Source organism: Epinephelus moara, chromosome 24, assembly GCF_006386435.1.
Source record: "Epinephelus moara isolate mb chromosome 24, YSFRI_EMoa_1.0, whole genome shotgun sequence".
Classification (NCBI taxonomy): Eukaryota; Metazoa; Chordata; class Actinopteri; order Perciformes; family Serranidae; genus Epinephelus; species Epinephelus moara.
In genome coordinates, this window is record NC_065529.1 from 51,906,631 (window position 1) to 51,928,044 (window position 21,414).

The 21,414-nt window shown below is 42.9% G+C and overlaps 1 protein-coding gene across 1 annotated transcript in view; it reads left to right on the top strand.

Annotated features, from left to right (window-relative positions):
- Positions 1-21,414, top strand: part of LOC126385742 (metabotropic glutamate receptor 7) — a 397,617-nt gene that overhangs the window by 357,894 nt on the left and 18,309 nt on the right. The gene's annotated exons all lie outside the window — the stretch shown is intronic.

Consider the following 21,414-nt stretch of genomic DNA (forward strand, 5'->3'; position numbering starts at 1 on the left):
AACCCTCAAGTTATGAGTGTACAAGGCCATGTTCTGTTATATTCATGTACTTGGTACCAGAACACCTTGTGCCAAAGGCCGATGATTGATTGAGGCTGTGCAGCAGTGGACACTTGTGTGTATTTTGGATTAACTTTAATAATCCCCAAGGGGAAACTGGATTGCCACCATGGCACCTGTGAACAGAGGAGCAGAGCTGTTAGCTGATCAAGACTTGGTGATGAGTTGGATCAGGTGGAGGGAGATGTTATTTTGGACTTGGTGATGATGAGGAGTACTGCAGAAGTATGGGATACTGTGTTACTGTTCGTCTCTCGGTATAACTGGAGTGAGAGTGGTGTTTGTATTCTCAGCAGGGAGTAAAGTTTGTCCTCAGTGGGCGTAGGGTTACACCACAGATGTATTAAGAGCATACAGCATTGGTGGCGGGGTTTGTTCGTTCCTGTGGAAGTTGGTCAGTGGCGCCAAAATCACTCTATCTAATCGCATTATAAAATTACCCAGATCAGCCCTGCTTCCGCATCATTAGGCCCATTAAGCAGGCACACTGGAGACTTGCAGCCATTGAGTGTGGCCATGCAGCTGTCTTATAGTTTAGTGCTCCGCTTACTTGAAAGGGGATAAAATGAATTAGTCGTGCTGCTCTTTTAGACCTTCAAATGTTATTGGACCAAATGGATTAAATCTTGATATCATTTTGCAGGGATTGTAATGCTCAAAAAATGTATCCACTGAGTCACAGACATGTTTTTTCAAATGTAAATCTATGGGGAAAAAGTATTTTGGGTGCAATGGCATCATGTGATAGACCCCAAAAATTGCAGTACCACTGTTCGGCCACTACAGAAATTGGCTTCAAATCCTATCACACTTTCCAGGGTCTGGGTTACAGCCGGTTGTTCACTGTCACAGATTCTGTTTGTGATCTTCATTGATGGGATCTGAAGGTGCCGTCATGAAGAAAAAAAGAATTGTATGGTGACCTAGGGATTGTATCTTTGCTTCTCATGGATGACGTGATTCTACTGGCTTTATCAGACTGTGACTTCTAGTGAGCACTGGAATGATTTGCAACCGATTTTGAAATGGTCTGGATGAGAGACAGCACTGTTTTTGAGGTCATGGTTCTGTGCCAGAAGGTCGGTTGGGGTCTTGTTCACAAGGATAAGATGGAGCCTGAGATTGAGAAGCTATTTGGCAGACCAGTATGGCATGTTGAAGAGAGTCCTATCACGGCATGTTGGATGGTGACTGAAATAATGAAATCACAGATATGAGCTGGTAAAATGAATTTGCTTGGCAGGGTGACATCCTGAAGGAACTCGGAGATGCTCCTTCTTGGTGAGGTAATTCAGGCATCTGATTTGTGTGCCCTCTGGACAACTCTCTGTGGATGTATTCCAAGCACGTCCAACTGAGAGCACACCCCAGAACACGATGGAGGCTTTACATATCCCATCTGCCCTGGGAACACCTTAGGATCTAATTAAAGGTCCAGATTGATTGATGGGTGGATGTCATGGTTGTTGGGATCACTGGTCTCCACAGATGATTTGTTTCTTTGTGCAACTCTAAACTGGCCATGTCAGGTCCTGTAAGTTCAGCCCACCTAAACTTGCTTCTGAGGCTTTCTTTGTCTCTGGCAAAGGACAGAGACAGAGTCCTCTGCTTGTTCACTCTTTGGTGTGAAAACCTGCCTTTTCAGACACCATTGGTTACTGTGGTATGTGACCCTGTGATGTCACCAAGCTTAGAATAGAAGCAGCTCTCTGCTCTTCTGTCTCTCTTGTGGCTGCTGGAGGACCTCAGGATTTTCCCTGCCTATCTAAGACAAAGGCGGGCCGCCTGGGTGATTTTGGCCGCCGCCTTGGTTAAAGCGTGTGTGTGTGCATGGGGGGCGTTCAGATGTAGCGTCATTTGCGCGCACAAACCCATTACTTTCAATGTAGACGTGTGTCATACGCACTGACAACCCAAAGCGACGCCGTAGCGGTGCGCATTCGGTGCGACGCGCTTGTTTTTTCGTCCGGCGCACAGCTCCACGGACCGGCTTCTCCCTCCGGTGTTGTGTCAAACCCCGGTTCCCCCTCGGGCTGTGTCTCTCTACTGTTTCCCACGGAGCTCTGCCCCATTTGAAAGATGAAGGAAGCCCGTATGTGGAAAGACATCACTTCTGAGATGTAGAATGTGTATTATAGAAGAGAAACACACGTTTCAGGACTGCTGACTTGTATCATCAGAATAGACGTGATTTTCAGCCTCCTTTCATATTTAATAGAGGGGGGACAATACCTGACAGTAATATTCTCAGCTGTCAGGATGTGTCTGCTGTAAAGAGTAAATATAATCATAGAAGGCTGAAAATCACAGGACATGTCTGTTCTGATTGTACAAGTCAGCAGTGTAAAGCTCAAGCATGTGGGGGCCTCCTTTCATATTTAATAGAGGGGTGGACCGGATCTAAAAGTACAGCTGTCAAGATGCCCCCCACCACAGGCCTTCGCCCCACTGGTCTCGAAAAAACCCAGGGAAAACCCTGGGTCACCTGCCACACCCTTTCCCCACTTTTTCTAACCTCGGCTCTGAGCAGCAGCTGCAGCCCAGCTCTCTGATCTACATATGACCTGTTCCCAGCAGACACCTAAAAAACTCCTATAAATGGTAGAGGAGACCAGACAAGTTGGTGCTCCAGGTAGACACAAAGATTGCAAGCTAAATTTCAAAGCAAAGGAGAACAAAGTACAGTTAGAGACGAACTACAAACTCTGTAAGGACAGAGCAACCAGTTTGCTCTGATCTACATTGGAATATTGTACAGCAAACACTGCGCTGGAACTACAACCTTCTGAGCCAGGCTCATCGACAATGGAAGATCGCCTGCTAACAAGCAGCACAACAAAGCAACTCTACCTTGCATGCGTGGACTGGTATAGTAGCAACACAGCACAGCATTGGTGCAACAGTACAGGCTGAGCAAGACTGTTAACTTTTGTCGATACATGTGTAACATATGTTGATTTGTGAGTGAGTTTCACTGTTGTGATCTCTTTGTATTAAGGAGTTGATGTTAGTTAGCTAATGCTTCACACAGACAAGAGTCATGCATGCAGTGGAACAACCTTTTTACTAACCAGTCACCTCCTTACAACATAGATCACATATACATACAGTTGCATGCAAAAGTTTGGGAACTCCAGGTCAAAACTCTGTTTACTGTGTATAGCTAGGAGAGTACAAGATGGCCTGATTTCCAAAAGACACGAGGATAAAGATGACACATTTCTTTAATATTTTAAGCAAGACTAGTTTTTTTTTTTTCATTTAAATCTTTTACATTTTAAAAATAACAACAAAGGAAAAGAGCCTGAAGCAAAAGCTTGGGCCCCTTCATGGTCAGTGCTCAGTAGCGCCCCCTTTGGCAAGTATCACATCTTCTAAACACTTTTTGTATCCAGCTCAGAGTCTTTCAGTTCTTGTTTGGAGGATTTTCACCCATTCTTCCTGCAAAAGGCTTCTAGCTCTGTGAGATTCTTGGGCCGTCTTCATGCTCTGCTCTTTGAGCTCTATCCACAGATGTTTAATGATGTTTAGGTCGGGGGACTGTGAGGGGCGTGGCCAAACCTTCAGCATGCTCCTTTTGAGGTCGTCCATTGCTGATTTGGAGGTGTGTTTAGGATCATTGTCCTGTTGTAGAAGCCATCCTCTCTTCATCTGCAGCTTTTTACAGATGCTGTGATGTCTGGAATTTAACTGAATCCATCCTTCGCTCTACCTGTGAAATGTTCCCCGTGCCACTGGCTGCAACACAAGCCCAAAGCATCATCCATCCACCCCCGTGTTTAACAGTTTGTTCCCCTAAACATACCTTTGCTCATTGTGTCCAGAAAGTTCTGTTTTACCTTCATCAGTCCACAGGACTTGTTTCCAAAAAGCATCAGGCTTGTTCAGATGTTCCTTTGCAAACTTCTGATGCTGAATATTGTGGTGAGGACACAGGACAGGTTTTCTTCTCATGACTCTTCCATGAAGGTCTACATGGAAACTAAAATAGAGTTGTAGCTCACAGCTAACTCACTGACTCCAGAGCAACATCATACTTCTTGGTCACATCCTCCAGAGCATCATGGGAGCTGCGGTGCCAAAACTTAAAGCTTGATATCTTTTTCTTTTTTTTTTAAATATGTTTTGTTTTGTTTTTTTCTGAGACACAGGATATCTCATCATTATATTTCTGGAACACCGAAACTCTCCTCTGTTCATTCATACACATATAAACAGTGTCAGACTTTCAAAACTATTCCTCCAAACATCAATATTCATATTTAATCAATGCATGCATCAGTTTGTGGGTTTGCACAATGTGCATTTTAATGGGTCTGTTAGCTGCAAGAATGGGCGTGTGTGTGTGCGTGTGTGTGTGTGTGTGTGTGTGTGTGTGTGTGTGTGTGTGTGTGCGCAGAGGCTTGACGTCAGCAGTCAGCCAGCAGCTGAGTGGAGCGGTGACATCGTGGCCTTTGCTGCTTGTCATTACCTACCTGCTCCAAGACGAGCTGAATACAAATGAGGCGAGAGGAAGAAGCTGCACACCCTGCGCACACACACACACACACACACACACACACATATACACAGGCAGAGCGTTCAGACACACACACGCATGGAGACACTGAAGCGCATAACTTACACATGCAAACATAGACAGTGGCAGACAGCGAGGCCGAGAGCAAAGCAGGTTTGAAGGAAGGAAAGAAGAGCCAGAAAGAGACGGACGATATGGAGGTGATGCGTGAAGGCAATGGGGGGAGGAGGATGTAAATGAAGCTGTCGATGCGTTCAAGAGGCCAACTTGAGGAACAAAACACAAATGCAAACAGGAGGAAGGGAAGAGAGGCACAAATACAGCACAACACTTAGAAATAACTGACACTAATTAACGAGAGAGAAGCCACACTGAACACACGTGTACTCATGTATGTACACACACACGTATAACACACGAAATAAAAGCTCAATCTCTATTTAAATGTAATGTAAAAATAGCTTCATGAGTCATGTTAAAGGAGATTTAAAGATCAAGCTCAAGGTTTGAATATTGAATGGAGACGATGAGATTAACAGCAGGATGTAGTTCTTCTGTTTCTGCTGGAACCTGCTGCATTATCTTCATCTCATTTCACACACAGCAGAAAGATGTGAAATAAACTGATTTATGTGATTGCTGGTGAGCTGCATACGTAGCTGCCATCCACACAGACTGTTGTGTCGTCGTACATTTCAAGAGGCAGTAATAATGAGCCACACAGTGAAACAGATCCTGTAGTGTAATGTTGAGGTGGTGGTCTGAACTGTTCTGGTGAATAGCTGCAAAACACTGACAGCCCTGATATCTGAATGATTTGGGAATTAAATGTGCAGAAATAGAAAAGAGACTAATTTTCTGTCTGTGCATGAATTTAAATTTTTATCTGCATAAACAATTTGTTGCTTTTATTGTTTTGTGTAATCTGGAGCAAGGACAAACCTCTGTGATGGTGCATTTAAGAATGCTCTGAAATCTGAGCCTCTGGTGAGGTTAATGCTCAGGGCTCAGGTGTTGTCAGAAAATCAAATAATTCACATTTTCTTTTGATCATTTTCAAGGTTAGGCAGCTGTATTTGTACAACACATTTCATGCACCAGAACAATTCAAAGTGCTTTACAGAGCAATACAATATAAAACACAAGAAAGATACAGATTTACAATAAAATATTTATTTACATTTATTTTACAATAAAAGAGAAAATATATAAAAGGTAAAAATGTATTACTAAAGACAAGAGGTGCAAACACAGATTATTTAAAATGGAGTTTCATATTAAGTTTGCAGTAGGAGTGGGCGATATGGCCCTAAAATAATATCACGATATTTCAGGGTATTTTTGTGATTACAATATTCTTGATGATATGACAAATTAGAAAAAAAAGTATTATTAATTCAAAAAGATAGAATTGCAACAAACGTTTCACAGTTTGCTTCAAATCTTCAGTAAAAACTAAATAAAAATGATGTTTCATGTCTTTAGTTTGTGAACAACAACAGTAACTCAGAGTCAGATTCAGATTCTGTGACAATGTTAATAGTTCAACTGAATCAAATCTACCACTAATTACACATTTAAACAAATGTCCCCTGGGATCTATATATATAAATCATCTCTAACCATCAGGCTGTAACCTGTGACAGGCTGTTATGAGACAGTCACATATATGGAGTTTATTCACGTAGGTTTCCATCACCAAAGGTTTGTGACAGAATCAGAGAGGAGAGGGAGAGACGCTGTGCTGCTGCCAGAGGAGCCGCTGAATGAGTTCCCTCTGAGCGCTGAGAGAAGGAAAACATTCAGGACGCCACACTTTATTCCACATATTATATTAGTATTATTGTGAACGAGATGATGTGGCACCGCCCGAGATGACAATCAGATCTGTTTGTTTAACCCACATTTAATAGAACAAAGGAAAAACACAAAACTATGCAACACAGACGGGGGGTCAGGGGTCAGGGGTCAGGGGTGTTAATTTCTATATCACATGATGTCCCAAGGTAAAACTAGTCCTGCGTGAGAACAGCTTTACTGATCTAAATCTTTGTCTGTGTGGACGAGAGGCCAAAACACAAAGGAAAATATCGATTTAGTGTTTCACATGCAGATAAAATCCAGATGAGATTTAAGACACTGTCAGTGACACATCTCTGCGTCTGCTGGTGACATCATAAATCTGATCACAGTCCATCTTTGTTTTCTCCTCTACATGTAAATCAGGGTGACGTGAACCTCCTGAGCCTCCTGTTTGAACAACCTGATCTCTTAGATGCAGAGTCACTGACCTTTAATGAGACCAGAAAAATTCAAATAAAACTTTTTGTTTTATTTTACATTTTGTTTGTTTGTTAATGAACCACAAAGCTTCACTTTGCAAGGTTGGATCAACCGTAACACGCCACAGACGCCGCCGCCACCTGTTGTCTTTAAGTGTGGAATGGATGACCTATCAACATTTACCACAACAGTCCCACATGCCACAAATAAACTGCCTGAAATATAAAATGTGACTGTGGCTGTTAAATCTTTCCTCTGATAAACATCATGTGAGGAAACAGTGAGTCACGTCTCTTCTTCCTGTAAACCAGGATTGCTCGCAGATTTCCGGTGACGTATAGTTTTATTTACCGATCGTGTGTCTCCTGTGTTGGAGGATTTGACAGAGTAAAGCGTCCGAGCTCTGACTGCAGTGAGAGCTGACGTATTAAATGTTTGAATCACACACAGGCAGCAGTGTGTGTGTTAAATGTGAACCAGAAAACACAAAGCTGGAGCGCCACATACGGACGCTTCATCTTAGACAAGCGACTCTTATATTTTTAACTTTACTTCCTGAAGTCTGAAAGAAACTTCTGCACCTTATTTCCTACACCAATCAACTTTTAAAGTCTGTGTTCACACACACACACACACACACACACACACACACACACACACACACACACACGCACACGTAGACAGCCGTCTCTGTGTGGCTCTGTAACATGAAATAATGCGGAGGGATTAGCCTCTGTGTGCTTAACAGGGTCCCATTCTCATCCTGATAAAAGCTGTTTGCTGTACTCTGAAAGGGGATTTGCTGTATCTAAATGTAACAGAGGTGTATTGTGTGTGTTCTCTGGTGTGAGTGCAGCAGCAGACTCATTCAGGATTAACTGCTGAGAGAATTGGCTTTAAGTTCAGGCTCCCAGGTGACACACAGCACCTGTGGACAGGTGACATGTGACTGTGTGAAAGGAAATGTGCTTCACAGCCAGGACGGAAAAATCCTCCATCTGATCAACACACTCAGACTTCATACGTATCCTGCAACATATCTATAATCCTTTAAGTTTCATATCATATCCCACAACAAGTCCAACATTTTGTAACATTTCTCTACAGTGAAGTTACATCTTTATTCAATGGGAACAAAACTGCAGCCACACGAACATTAAAGTTTGAGGCTAAAGACAGAAATAATGCTGCAGTTTCTGAGCCTGTAAGTCACCACTTCACGTCACGACTCACGACTTCAAACTGTCAAAGCAACATGGCGGACTGTGCGGTTTATGTTTGTTTACAATCACTTCTATCGGCAAAGGTGCCGGTTCCTTCCTCATTTGAGGGAAACAGAGGAGGAGAAGCGGCGCATAAGGTCACAGATGCTGTTATACTTTTTATTTTACCTTATCTGTGTGTTTGGAGACATATTTTGTATTGATTTATTCTTGCACTGGAAACCAGCTGTTAGAGCGGCTGCCAATAAGGCGTCAACATTAGCAGTTATGTTTTGTCTATTTCTCACGTGTATCACCTGCATCAGCACCACATCCATGGGGGCTGCCATTGTTGTTTAGAGCGCTGTGTGACGTCAGAGAGCGTAACTGGGAGTACATCGATCTGGTACGAGTTCACGGGTTGCCTGGAACGCGCCGTAAGATTCAAGATGAGGCTCTCTATGGGTGTTTGGGCAGAGCTGATAAAGACTCAGTTTGATGATCTTACATGTAACAGAAGCAAACAAAGACTCTGCATCACACACGGTGACCAAACAGGGACGCATGACGAGTGTTTACACAGTGTTCGATGCTGCTGTTGAGAAGCAGGGCCGTAACACCAGGTGCTCAAGCAGTCTTTGTGGCCCCCACCCCTCCTCTCTGGATCCATGTCTCTCTCACGCACCTTTTCATTAAAGAAATGAAAATAATGCAGTAGACGCAGGTGATGACAGCAGTCACACTGGCAGAGTTTGATCACGCACCATGACGACGGCCATCTTTGAACCTCTCTGACTGTGCAGCATAAATTAATAATAGTCACAGTAAACAGTGATTGTAACCTGTTCATTTTCTTTTAGTTTATTCAAATTCCTGTTGATGGTATTGATCTTTTAATAGACGTACATTTTCCATTTGAGACGAGCAGGTGAAGGCGTCAGGTGAGCTCTGCTGGAGGCAGGTGTTCAGTGACTCTTCTGTGTCAGCGCTGTGTGCAGGTTAATCATTCAGAATATAACATGTGTCCTGTTGGTGTGCCGAGGATGTTTGTTTTGTTTTGGCATGGTATCAGAAGACGTAACTAGCTGTCTAACTAGCACTGTGTTGAAGTTTAAAACCCTCGACTCTGTGTGTCTGAATGGTTTGGTGCAAAGTCCTCTTTACTGACAGAGGTTATTTAATATGAGGGATTTGTTTGCAGTGTCAGGCACCAACGTTGCTAACTTTGGTCCATTTCTCAGTAGCGCGTTGGTGACATCACTTTCTGAGTCAAATAGCTTTTCAGTAGTGAGGTGATTGATTGGCTGAGCAGCGCGGTGGTGTCCACAAAAAAGCTCTGAAGCACAGCCGACTGTTTTTCTGCAGAAGTCTGGATAACAACACTGAGGATAAGTCATGTGACTGACGCCAGCGCCACACAAGGCATGAAGACGAGGGAAGCACTTCCTGTATGACATCACATACTCATCCCTCAGTTTATTCTGCTCGCTGCTTCGCTATTGGCTTTTCTTTGCAAGTCCCGCCCTACTCTGCTTCTGATTGGCTACACTGCACGTGTCTCTGACGCGTCTCTGACGTGTCTCGTCCACAGACTGTTTATATTTAGTGGATGTGCAGTGAACACCAGAGCAACAGACACAACAGAGAGGACAGTATGAAGACAGGAGACAGAGACATGCTGATGTCAGGTGTTGTCTGCAGGACATGTTCATGTTCTAATGTGTACTGTGTTTTATTTATAATGGTTTTATTGAGTGAACAATATATTTAATAAGATTGTTTTTGGATCAGTGACAGAGCCAGAGAGCCGACTGAAAGAGGCCGAGACTGAGACATGCAGAGAGCAACAGGCCGACTGATGATGTCATGTTATTGGAGGACATGTTCACATATCATAAAGTCTTCATTCAGTCTTTGTGTTACCTGCCTGTTTGTTTGTCTGATCACTGAGAAAATGCTGACTTGACATAAAGTCAAAAAATAAAAGTAGCTTTGCAACCAGCAAGTTACTTTTGCTGTTTTCTTGTAGCTTAGCAGCAACATTTCTCTGCAGATTGCTTCAATGTGGTGACACTTTATTTGATGTAAAGTTTATACAGCTGAATCAGAACAGAAGAAATCATCAGTCACTGGAGGCTGAGCATCAAACTGTGCACAGTTTTAAACAGGAAGAGGTTCCAGTAATCCCTCTGACAGCGAAGCTCTTCTTACATCACTACAGAAACACAAGGTCAGTCTTTCAGTTTAGCCTCAGCTTCATCTGTTGGTGTTTCAGATAAATGAAATATGGCTGCTATCAAACTCCTCTGTAGCTGCTCTGAAACCGCCCCACGCGATGCCGTCCACACGCATCACTTCTGAAAACAGCAGCGTTTTATCATCACGGCTTTAAGATCAGTTTTAATGGAGAGTTCTTGTTTTGGGTGACGTCCTAAATGCTGCGTCAGTGTCGGCCTCACGCTGCTGTCTCCTGCACAGAGATGTAGAAACAGAATCTGCTGTGATAAGTTCGCACTTCATGAATAAATCAGCGGAGGAAAAGTGTTTTCTTCAGCCCTCAGAATATCTCATTTCCCCAGAGACTCGTGCATCTCCTTATGCAAAACACCAAGGTCACAGAGCGGAGACTTGTTCTCGTCATTAAGGCTCAAACTGCCACTGTCCCACTTGATTTAACAGTGTGCTTTAAAAGGTAGATCCAGTGGTATATAGAGGAGGGGTGGAGGAGATAGAGACACCAGTGTGCAGGGTGGAGGAGGAGGAGGAGGAGGAGGGCAGAGGGGAGGACAATATTTGCAATGCTAATATCATTTCTTCATGCAGCATGCATTTTATGGCATCTATTAATGTTTGTGTTTTCCACCTGTCTCTCCTCATCCTCCTCCCCCTCCTCCTCCTCATCTTCCTCATCCTCCTCTCCTCACTTGTCATTTCTTCCTATTTATTGTCTTCTCCTCTCATGTTGTGCTTTTCTTTACTCTTCTCCTCAAAGCGACGCTGTGTCTCCGTATGGCCTCACGCAGCTGCTAACACGACTGCACACGCTCAGGTTCCTGGTTTTCAGGTGTCGCGTCATGTTAGACTGCTGCTCTGCTGACCCGTGGAAAACACACACACACACACACACGCACACACACGCACACACACACTGTTCTGAGAAAAATTAAATTAATATCAATGAAAATACAACCAGAAAACAAAATGCAACCAAAAAATAATAATAGAACCAAATTTGAAGTAAAATACAAAAATACATCTAAATTCTGAAAATACAGCCAAATAAAAAAAAGACGACCACATAAAAATGCAAATAAATAAAAACAATACAACTTCATTCAGAAAATACTATTACCATATAAAAAATGTAACCAACTAAAAAAAAGGCAGCCAAATGTTAAAAAATGACCAAAGAAAAATAACCAACTAAATCCAGAAAATACTCCAAAATAAAATAACACCAATTAAACAAAATATAGCCACATATTAAAAATACAGCCAAATTTAAAACTGCAGCTAAACAGACCTGAACACACACAGAAAATATAACCAAAAGCAAAAACAGCAGAAAATATTATTTATTAACTTCTTTATTTGACCAGGACGAATGCACGAGACATTTCTTCATATGAAATGATGCAAAGCTCACAGGTGTCTCAGCTAATGTGCAGCCCCCTGACACAGGTTAGGTTTTTAGAATTAAAACAGGAACTTTAAGTGAGTCTCACTTTTGTTTTTTATTTCTTCATTTATTTATCTCTTTGCAGTCTGTGAAGCTTTCAGGGCCGCCGTACGTTTGTGCTGGATGCTGAAAAACACACACGCACACATAGACGCAGGCAGTTGTGAGGGGTGCAGCAGCTGTCTGTGATCTGAGGCTGTATCTTATATTATTGCCGAGGTATAGGGGACATGACCTCTTGGTCGGGGCCCAGCTGTGCAGCAGCGTCACATAAATCACTGAGTCACTCATCTCTGCACACACAGGCTGGAGTCCTGCACTGTTGGTGTGCCGCTGTGGTGGAAAATGTGAGAGGAAACCTGGAGACGAGCTGCAGGACTGTGTCCAGTGTGACGTCCTCTGGGTCTCCTTTGTCATTTTGGGGAAGTGTAAATAAAGTTGACTGTTTTGTATATAAACATATAGAGTGAAGTGCAGCAACATGTCGGCGCTCACAGTTTAGTAGACACCCTGCTGATGAGATTATTGTAGCTGAAGAAGGTTGTTCAAAATGCATCGAGAGGCTACAGAGGAGGAGGAGGAGAAGGAGAGCAGCTGAGTGCTGAGAGATAAGATACAGTGAAACAGACTCCCTGGTTGGAGCGAGATGAAGATTATTTCTGATGTAAGAGAGTGAAGAGATGAAAACACAGGCAGAGGCAGAGAGATGGAGAGACTTGGAGGGATGTCAGGGAAGTCAGAGACAAAAAGAAAAGCAGAGAGACGGAGAGACAGAGACGGCTGTGGCCTTTTCGCACCGAGGCGTCAGTCTGCAGCAGAAGTCACTCCAAAGTCAACTTCTAACACTGTCAATCTGCAGCTGCACACAAACACACACTCCCATCCACAATCCACAGGGTGAACTGTGAGCACCGTCTCCTGTCGTCTGAGCTGCTTCGCTTCAGTTTCAGGTAGAAAATGAGACGCATCAGAGGAAAGCTCAGAATAACACAACACACACTGAGAGCTGAGCTGATTGGAGGACAGACGACGACTTTCAAGGTTAATTTAGTCTCTTTATCAGTGATGTGGCGATGACTCCTAAACCTGATTTATGTGACTTTACGCTAAGAACGTAAGTTTACGTTCAGAACTTAACGTGACGATGCCCAGCCACTTTCCTCTCCAAAACCTAACCTATGTAACTTTATATTCCTAAACCTGACCTACTTAAACCTAACTTACGTAACTTCAAACTAAGTATGTAACTTGACGTTAAGTGCCTAACTTTATGTTAAGAACTTCACGTGACGATGCCAGCCACTTTTTTCCGAAACTTCACCAGTGATGCAGTGTGTCAGGATGCTCTCCATGGTTCCTCTGTACATGATCTCAGGATGGATGGAGTTCACTTTTCTCACTCTCTGCTGGAGGTGGAGGCATTGCTGCGTTTTCTTGGTGAGAGCTGTGATGTTGACGGACGTCATTAAAGGAATAGTTGGGATGTTTCGCAGTAGGATCGTGTGAGGTACTTATCCACAGTCAGTGTGTCTTCAGTAGATGGAGGTGGGCATGACTCTGGTTTGGAGAAGCAGACTGGTGTTCCCACAGAGAAGCTGAGTAATGTTGTGCTGTGGGCAATTAAATGGAAGGTAGGATGCGTTCAGGCGCAGTGCTGAGTGTAGGTCACTTGTGTTTTGGCAGCACAACAGTCAGAAACAGACAGAATAGACCTGAAGCATAAAAACAGACTTTATGAGTAAAGTGTTTCCTGTTTCGCTTCCTGTGTCGACAGACATATTGATTAAACTGAATCAGCTTCGTCACACAGACGCCTGAAGATTATCTGTGCAGAAATCCAAAGACATGTTCAATGCTAACCACTGCACCACTGCACCACTGCTCCACCGTGCCGCCCATGTTCACTCATGGAACTGAGAGTGATAAACGAAATCTGTGAAAGAAGCATTCATCATGTTTTATTCCACTCATTGACCTGCAAAATGTTCCATTAGTAAAAGTCAGGGGGCTGTGTCGGATATTTAGAGCTAACAAAGGGGATGCAGCCCTCAAACCACACACACACACACACACACACACACACACACACACATTACCTCCTGCTGTAACACAAACGGAGGTCCACTGGTGTCACATCGACCTGCAATACAGCATCCTGTAATCTGCTTAAACAGCCGTCAACATACACCTCCGACTCCGTCTGACTAAAGTCTATTGATTATGTGTCGTGTGTGTGTGTGTCAGTTAAAGGCACACTGAGCCTTTATGTTTCCTCTGGAGCCTCTGCTGTAACACTTCATGCAGATAATAATGTCAGTTTAACGCAAAACACACACACGTTTCTCACAGTAGTAAACTACACACACTTGTACTTGTGTACTTTCGCTACATGAAACTGATACTTGTCTAACACACAAACACACAGCTAGACACACTGTGTGAGCACAAACAGCAACATGATTAATGACACCGTCAAATATACAGTAGCAGCTGTGTGTGTGTGTGTGTGTGTGTGTGTGTGTGTGTGTGTGTGTGTGAGTGAGTGAGAGACAGGTGAGTGTGGGGGTGGAGATTTTAAAGACTCAACCTGTAATTGTGTCTTCTTCTTCTCCAGCTGCAGCAGAGGGGTGAGGCTGGGGGGGCGACACCATCTTATTTTCTTATTCACACATCCTCCACCAAACAAGGTCCTTTTTTTGAAAATAAGCTTCAGGTTTATTTTTCAGCTGCGCCGTGCTCCAGCTGAGCTCCAGCTGTACTCAGTCATGGCTCCATCCTACTTTCGATATCCACAGGAAACATTTCAGGAGACACATTGGTAGCACTGTGTAGAGTTGTTTGGTTTAGAGTTATTTTGGGGAGCTGACTGCAGGGCTTATGTATTTATTTTAATGACTTTATAACAGTGACTGTTACTAGACCATTTTAAGACCACATGTCTGAGTATTATTCACTTTAAATGTTAATGAGATGCCTGTAAGTTAGAAATGTAGGACTGGCTCTGTAGGACTGGCTCTGTAGGACTGACTCTGTAGGACTGGCTCTGTAGGACTGACTCTGTGGGACTGGCTCTGTAGGACTGACTCTGTGGGACTGGCTCTGTGGGACTGGCTCTGTAGGACTGACTCTGTAGGATCTGTGGGACTGGCTCTGTAGGACTGACTCTGTAGGACTGGCTCTGCAGGACTGGCTCTGCAGGACTGGCTCTGTGGGACTGGCTCTGTGGGACTGGCTCTGTAGGACTGACTCTGTTGACAAACAGCTGGAGTTGGTCTTTCCTCTGCAGAGCTGTTTCTTGAAAATTGAAAACTTGAAAATTGAACGATTGTGTTTTTATTTCTAGGTCAGAGACGATTCTCTTCTTGGTCGTATTACAAGTCTCCATGTTGTAAACTCCGGGAGCGGGGCCTCTTCTGACCCAGAATATATCAGGGCGGGAGCTTTGATTTTTAATTCATGTATTGTTTGCATCATTTGTTCTTCTTCTCTGGTGGTGTTTATTGGTGCATTATTAGCTTACATGGCTGTGCTACAGCAGCCAGCAGCTGTCGATCAGTTTAATAACTGGAAAACATTCATAAAATAATTTGTCTGCAGCGCAGCATAGTGTTCAAAAACATATCATACATATGCTGTTTATTATTTAGGATTACTTTATTAGACAATGTCTGGTTTATATGAATGATATCATCTTAAGTCTTCTTCTTCTTCTTCTTCTTCTGTAGATCTGAGTGTGTAAGTTGTACTTTGATATTAACTGTAATCAAAAGATCACAGAAGATTCTCCTTCGTGTCTTCCCAACACTCACTTCATTAATGTCCTTTATCTGTGTGTCCTTCATCTCTTTATCTTCTTCCTCATGTGTCTCTGCTGCGTGAGGAGCAGCTCATCAGCGTGTTACCGAGCCAGAGTCACATGTTTAAAGAAGATATGCAGTCGTCCAAACACATCCCTGAAATTTGTGGTCCGTTAATGAAAGTAAATTCCTTCTCCGATGGAGCTTTTATTGCATTTTCAATGGAGTCGATTACACAAATGATACAATACAGACAAACAGTGATTGCTGTAAATTGCCTTTTGTTGCGGAGCAGTTCGCCCGCAGTGAGATGAGGAAGAAGCTGCCAAAATATCCCTGTCATATTTATTCTCTCTACGGCACGCGCATGAATTTAATGGCGAGGTAATGATCGTTTTATAATTATGTGTTTCAGGAAAACAACATATTACGCCATGAAGTCAACAAAACATGTTCCATGATGAATTTCCTCTGAAAGTTAGGACTGTAAAGTGTGTGCTCACACAGGAGATGGTGTAAAAGATATTAATGTGTTCTGTTAAAAAGCATCAATCAGATTAAATAAAAGAGATTCTTCAGTGTGTGAGCTGATATGAAGCTTTTAAACACAAAGCACCTTGTTGGAGACGCACACGTGTTTACTTTAGTTTCTGCTGCTCAGATCAACATCTCGATGTGAAACTGCACAGATGTGTTGAACCTGTTCCTTTGGGGGAAGTAAATGCTCCTGCAGATGTGATGTGGCTCAGGTGCTCAGTCGTGATGCGTTTAGGAGCAGCTGGACATCCCTGTTTTAGCCCCGTCTCTGATACACAGCAGCTTCCCTGAGCTTTTCTGTGGGAACCATCCAGGACGGTCCCCTGCAGTGGATGTGATCTGTCCCTCTGACTGTCCACACCATGTTTTAGTGTCGACACGTCACACCGGCAGTGATCCAGAATTCATTAGATCATCTTCACATATTTAGCTCTCACTGTAACATCTGCACCAGCACACTGCTGAACAGCTGAAGCATCTTTTTTACATCTTAGACTCCAGTCCTCAAACTTCAGAGCTGCTTGGATTCTTAAGTTAGCTTAGCTTACATTAGCCTACCAGGGCTTCAGCAGGTGCAGCAGAGGTGGAGAGAGACGGGACGTAAATGTGACTGACAGCTGAGGACGCGACTCTGTAAACTACTGACTTTAACGTTCTGCTGCTGCTGTTGGATGAAGTCAGCTACAGTCAGATTCAGTTTTACATCATGGAGGACAGAACTGCTGCATGTTCTCTGCAAATAAAGAAATAACTTGTGTTCTACTGTTCCTGTGAGAATGCCGCAGATCTCACTGCTCACTTCCTGTCTCTTCTTCTCTCTCTCATCTTCCCTTTAAGGGCCCGTACAGATGCTGCGTTGTTTGCACCTTCAGATTCATTGTTTTCAAGGTAGATGTGCGGCAGGTGCGCTCAAACGCTAGAGTGATGCTGTCATGGCGCGCACACGTTCCAGGCGCCTGTTTTTCAGGGCTCAGCAGCTGCACTTTGAGATAAACCAAGTTCAACTTTTGGAACACAGCAGCTCACACCGCATGTCATGTGATGAGGACCAACCAATCACAGCTGACAGATATCTTTCCTTCCTCAGTAAATATCAGTGTGTGATAAATATGGAGGAGAAGCTGATCATGTTAGTGCAGAGCTGTCAGAGCGTCACATCTGTCCCACAGACACACAGGAAGTAGATCAGCTCTGACCTCAGGACTTCAGGTAAACAGGCTCTACGATGCTTGTTAGGTTGCTTAGCAACCTGCCGCTGCACTCTTGAAAGCTGGCACAGAGAAGGCACTAAAGTAGTGCCCGGCACCCGACCCTTTGTTTCCCGGGCGGTTAAGGACGCAGCATGTGTACGGCCCCTAAATCTGATATCAATCTGTTAGCAACTTCTCTCGTACTCTCTTCTTTGTATTGAGCCTGTTTCTCCTCCTCGTCCTCCTCCTCTGTCAGACATTCCTCTACAGTCTTCACCTCTCTCCTAACCTCTAACAACTCCGCCGCTCCTCTCATCCATCTCTCTCAGTTCTCTCCAACTTTTTTTTTTATCATAAACGACACTGTGACTTCGCCATCAATCTTCTGCTGCTGTCCAAAGCTTCTTAAAAACTTTCCAGCCTCTCGTGTCTTCTCCTCTTCCCTCACTCCTCCTCCTCTTCTCTCTTTCATTCATCATTTACAGCTCTCTCACTGAACCTGACTTTGCACTCACGGTTCTGCTGCTGTCTCGTCCCACTTAACCTCCTCTCACCGCTCGTCTCTCCTCCTTTCTCCAACTCCTTCTCTCGGCTCTGTCGGCCTTTCTTTCTTTATCTCAGCCCTGTCATCCTTTCACCTCCTCCTTTCTTATTCCTCTTTCTCTGGCCATCACCGTCCTCTCACCTGCCTTTCTTTCTGACTCATCCCTCAGTCACAACTTTCTCTCATAAACCATTTTAGCTGGCCGAGGTTTGCAGGTCAGGATTGAGGTCAGCACAGCTCCACCACAGCTGACAGTTCTCAGCCCTGCTCGGCTCAGATCAGTCTTTGGTCTCCATCAGGAGGGAGGATGTTAGTCTGCATCTGCTGCTGCTGCAGAGGACATACCTTCAGTCTGTAACCTAGAGCTCATCAACTGTTATCACGCAGCCAGGAAGTAGTAATGTGTCAGCAGCAGCAGGATGGATGGATGGATGGATGGATGGATGGATGGATGGATGGATGGATGGATGGATGCCGCCGGGCGGTGATTCTAATCGCAGTAAAATCCTCCCACATTTGTCGCCTACGTGACCCCTGTTATCTTATTGTTTATATGAAAGGCTGTAGTTTTGTGTATTTGAGCGTCTGTACTTCCTGCACACCTTGAGCGTTGTGTTCTGTGAAGCCTGCTGACCGTCCAGCACCTTCAACTGCAAACAGTGACTTCATTTTATAAGAACAACAGATCCATCCTAACGCTGAGATGATTTAAATACTCGAGCTGTTTCCTGTCTGTGGACTTTGTGTCCTGGATGTCTCGCAGCACTTTAAACATCGTCCTTCACTCGCTGAGCTGAAACAGAGGCAGTAATCAGGAGGCGGAGAAAGGGAGGGTGTCTCATTTTCACTGGGCGGTTTGGTTGTAAACAGACAGAGGAAAAATCCTCCAGCTTTGAGTTCAGGATGCCCCAAAGCCAAAAAGTATGTTAATATATGCCATAAGTGAACCATAAAACACACACACATAAAAAAAAAATGGGCAACTACACGAGGACAAAGACCAGCTAAACACCTGACGCTGGCAGAGAGACGATCACGTACAAGAATCCTGCAGGAGATTCCACAGACAGAAGGTTTCTTTATTAAACCCGTATGAATCTTTAGATTTACTGACTTTATATTTGATGGTAATACACAGTTTGTTAAGAACCGTCCACACACTGACAATGGTTAGTTAAACATGTTATAGGATAATTATCAGACTCTATTTTGTATTGAAATGATTCAGCTCAGTCGGCTCTCTGAAACTGAACAAGCTCAAACATAAATGTTACACAATCATAAAAACTTTATTGATCCCTGAGAGAGTGAAGCATTATAGTCACTAAGCACCTCACGATTGGATTCAGTTCCAATTCTGAGGGCAAAGATTTCAATTATAAAACGAGCCAATAAGAAAATTAACAGTAGATACTGAAAACATTATTGTAATAAAGCTGGGAACACATATCCAGTGCATACAAACTGTATTACTTACTGTGGTTGAGATGACTACGCTCCACCAGTCTCCTCCTCATCCACAAATCTCAACAGGACTCTCCTGTCCCTCGTTGACCTCCTCGACATTTCTCCTCCAGTATTATTATAACTGACTATAACTATCTATATATATATCTATAGTTCTATCTATGAACTATAAAAACACCAACTATTGCAAAACTACGAACTATGGTGAAAACACTGCAAAAAAACCTCAAAAGCTCTCAAAAACCACAAATACTATTATTTTCAACAGTAAATATTATTTACAAAGAAAACGCCATCAAAACTCTGCTAAATCACTCCAACTTGCAGTCTCCTCGTCAGCTGTCACTCTCCTCCTGCTGTGCTCACCTCCCTCCCCTGCTCCACAGGTAATGACGTCACTACCATAATGTACCATGTATCACTGGAAAGCTTCTCAGCTTTCAGAATCCGTTGAAATTACATCGATATCGTGAATGGTTGAAGAGTTACGGTAATTTGAAAAATGCATGTCATTTTCTGTCGCCGGCGACAGCATCGGTTTTAAAGAGTTAAATAAATAAATAAAAATCGATTATGAGTTTCCACATCGATGCTTGCATCGTTCAAGACAGAATCTCGATGCATCTAAAAATTGATTTTTCCCCACCCCTCACAGTCGCTCTGATGTAAAACACAGGAAAAAAAAGGTGAATATGTAAAATATTTAAAAGAATATAAAACATGTATAATATGCTGTAAAGTGTAAAAGAAATATAAAAAGATGTGATTATGCTGCATTACAATATATGAAAGTAAAATGTACATTTTTAGAAATATTTAAACCTGTTGTGATGTTTGTGGAGATATGCTGAGTATTGAGATAAAATATGTTGTCATATCTACCTCGTCAGTTTATCTCTTAAAATAAAGTTTTCAGTCTGTTCATCACTTACTTGCAGCAGTAAAATGTTTCTGTTGGACTGAGAAAGCAGTTGATGATCATATTCCAGTCAGCTACCCAGAGTTTAATTTGTATGTTTAATATTTATAATTTATATAATTAAAAAATGCTACTTGGCACTGTGTGACGACGATACAATTAAAACCTGTATATTAGTGTTCATGTTACATGAGCTTGTTTCTCTGTCTCTCTTTTAACAATAAATCATAATTTAAAATGCATCTACTAAATAATGAAGATTATCATTAACCCTTTCCCTGCCAGAGTATTACTTTTAGGTTTCCAGACACCGGCAGCATTTTTGATCATATTCACTGATCTTTCCAGACCCACAGAATCATTTGTTCTGTGAACAGTCTACACATCAAACTAAAGGACAGACCTTCTGTTTTTATTCTGTCGTATTCCATTTATTGTTTTTATCAACACAAAAAACATTTTGGATGGAAAAATTATTTTTGTCGAAGAGTCATTTTCAATTTAAAATCAGTTTCACATTTACATGTTCTGTCTTTTCTCATTTCCTTACGTCAGTCTGAACTGTATGAATGAAAATAACAATAATAATATTCTCTTTGAGGTGCAGCAGTGAAACATGTCGTCACGTTCAGTGTTGTGTTGTCTCCGCCTCCTCTGTGGTCGTTTCGTCCGTGTGTCACCGTCACTGTCATGGAGATCCTGTTTCGTCCCACCAGACTCATTTGTTTCTTCGTCCAATCAGATTCAGAATGTTGATCAAAACAGGAAGTGTCAGAATCTGAGTCCATCAACATCTTCACGGCTTGTGCATCAGCGCCGGCGTTTTCGTGCAGTTTACAAGCTGCTACGTTAAATCCTGTGATGTCATAATGTATAAACGAGTCATTTACGATCTTGTTCTAATTTAAAGGGCCAGTGTGTAATATTTGGCATGGTTTATTGTCAAATCTGAATCTGAATATTCTACCCATTAATATGTTTATACAAGTGTATAATCGCTATAAAATAAACTTCGTTTGGTTTTCGTAGCCTTATAATTATGCTTTTATATATATATATAGCAAGGGCCTTGCTTTAGAGAGGTCGCCATCTTGCGCCGCCATGTATGTACGGCAGACCGAGCGGACAATCCAGCCAGCCAGAGAACGCGTTTCGCGATAAATAAACCAACGAAGACAGCGGAAGGAAGGAAGAAGGAGGAGGAAACAGCAGAGAGT